Consider the following 2629-nt stretch of genomic DNA (forward strand, 5'->3'; position numbering starts at 1 on the left):
CACCAGGGCCTGTAGCCTGAGCCCAGAAAGCCGCCAGGAGTGGTCCCCCAAACAGCTCCTCAAGATGGATAGGGAGGCCGGGGGAGGGGAAGGGCCACCCAGTTGGGTGTCTGTGTCTCTCACTGCTGGGCTTTGAGGATTCTCTCAAGCACCCTCAGAGGGAGGGTGTGGACTGCATGCTTGATTAAGGGGCACAAGTGACTCCACCAGCTGCAAAGACACTTTCTGTGAGTGGGGGAAGTGGCTTCCACTAACACAAAAGAAAGTGGGGGAGAAACTCCTAAAGACTACAGCCCATGCTTCGTGGGTCTGCACAGCCTCTGTGCATGTGCTAGATTTGCTCGAAGGATAGGACACGACAGCTACTGAATAGATAGAACATTCTGTTACAAAGGAAAAGAAAAAAGGAGAGATCACACCTACATGTAAGACAGAAAAATCTGAGAGAGGAAGGAAGAAAGAGGGGGGAAGAAAGGGAGTAACGAATGGAAGAAGGGAGGGAAGAAGTCAAGGAATCGTCACCTGCAGGGGCTCAAATATATGGGGAGACATCCTGGAGGAGGCCCAGCCACGCTGTCACCTGCTGAGCCTGACACTCACCACATTCCATGACACAGCTGCAGTTGCTGGCCCCAGAGCCACTTAGTCACTTACCTTTGGGTATTTTTCAGCCTCCAAGTACCCCCTTTATTCTAGCTTCTTCTAAATTTCCTACCTGGGTAAATATCTTAGTCCTGCCACTTACTAGCTGTCTGACCTCAGAAACATTGGCCTCAACTCAATTTTTCATACCAGTTACTGGGGACAAATGACAAGAGAAAGAGGCAGCTGTGTGACAAGTGGTCAGCACAGTGCCCGGCACCCAGCAAGTGCTCCATAAGTGGCAGCACTCCTTCCACTATGACAATGAAAAGATCTCGGTGTTCAGCTGCCTGCAAACAAGGGGGGGTCAGTGATCAAAAACCACCTGTCTGTTGGATTAAGTCATTTAGAAAAAGGATGACGGTTTCACAGTTCTCAGAACTATTTTACTCTTGTTTTTACCATGGGATATGTTATCTTGATTGATCCTAAAAGGTATATACAACAGCTTTACCAGGTTTTTATCAGTTTAAAATCTGCTGGTGTCTTGTTTTGCAGTATTAGAGAACAGTAGCACTTTAGTTTTGTGGTCAAGGGCCTCAAAAGGTAGATCGGAGAGAGCAGCAGCTGAGGGGCGCTCACACCACACAGGGCTTCGGGTCGTGTTCCTGACAGAGGCAGAGCCAACGCCTGACCACACAGCAGGCGAACAAAGTTGAGGTTTTGTCCTTTCTCACACTGAAGTTCCAAGAGACTGTCCCTCACATCCCTTGATTGGGCGTGTCAACCTGGTTAAGTAAGCTGGGAGCTGATTCCTTAAATGCCTTCATTGTGTGGCTCTGGGTTAGGGCTGTCAAAAGAGCACCTTGCTTGAAATTGGGAAGGCGAATGGGACGCATCAGCCGCTGCTGTGGGAGGGCATCCTGGTGCGACACGGGGACAGGTAGAACTGAGGGTCCCTGGCAGGCTCCAGCTCAGCCTTGGTCTCTCAGTTCCATGCCCAGCTCGGCCTCCCGAATGCTGGCCAGGCTGACAGTGCAGCAGCTGCCTAGAGGCAACAGTTCCCAAAGACCTCTCTCTGGGTTCCCCAAGGCACAACTTGGGCCCCTGGACCTGCTTCTCAGGTTCCCTGCGACTACTCTGTGCAATGTCTCCACTTCTAAATCTCTGCGTGTCCCTCCCCCCTTCTGGTTTTGGCTTTCTCAGCTCCTCCCACCATGTATGAGGTCCTATTCCTAAAGGTGAATACTCAGAGTGGCTCCAATTCCCAGACTGAACCAATACTGACAGAACTCCAAACTACGGAGGCTCACCCAGGTCTTTCTTTTTCATCCCCTCTCTTAGTTTTTTATTTGACAGACTCTAACTCTGTTGCCCTGTGTAGAGTGTCACGATGTCATAGCTCACAGTAATCTCAAACACTTAGGCTCAAGCAATGCTCTTTCCTCAGACTCCCAAGTATCTGGGATTACAGGTACCTGCCATAATGCCTGGCTAGCTTTTCCATTTTTAGTAGAGATGGGTGTCTTACTCTTGCTCAGGCTGGTCTTTAAAAACTTCTGAGCTCAAGTAATCCAGCTGCCTTGGCCTTCTAGAGTGCTAGGATTACAGATGTGAGCTATCATGCCCCGACCACTCTTCCTTCTTATCCAAACTTTGTTATCTATGTCCCCTTCCACTTCAGCTATTGAGAGGACAGTGACACTCCTGCATCTCCCATATACTCTCTGAACAGGCAGGGATGGTGTCTGTCCTCCTGTTACACCACCAGCCTGCACAGTGCCTGCTCAGTGAGTAAGGATGGTGAACGAGTTACTGCCTCCTTCAGTACATTTACAGACCATGCGAAAGTTCTTGGAGCTATACAACCTTAACCCAGAAATGGCAAGAAATTTCAAATAAAAAATGCATATGTTGGCTCGGCGCCTATAGCTCAACCGGCTAAGGAGCCAGCCACGTACACCTAAGGTGGCGGGTTCGAATCCCCAGCCTGGACCCGCCAAACAATAATGACGGCTGCAACCAAAAAATAGCCGGGTGCTGTGGT

At 49.8% G+C, this 2629-nt stretch overlaps 1 protein-coding gene across 1 annotated transcript in view; it reads right to left on the bottom strand.

Annotated features, from left to right (window-relative positions):
- The window catches only part of GLB1 (galactosidase beta 1), a 96241-nt gene that overhangs the window by 1081 nt on the left and 92531 nt on the right, over positions 1-2629 (bottom strand). The gene's annotated exons all lie outside the window — the stretch shown is intronic.

The sequence above is a fragment of the Otolemur garnettii genome, unplaced genomic scaffold, assembly GCF_000181295.1.
Source record: "Otolemur garnettii isolate 467f Iridium unplaced genomic scaffold, OtoGar3 scaffold00002, whole genome shotgun sequence".
Taxonomy (NCBI): domain Eukaryota; kingdom Metazoa; phylum Chordata; class Mammalia; order Primates; family Galagidae; genus Otolemur; species Otolemur garnettii.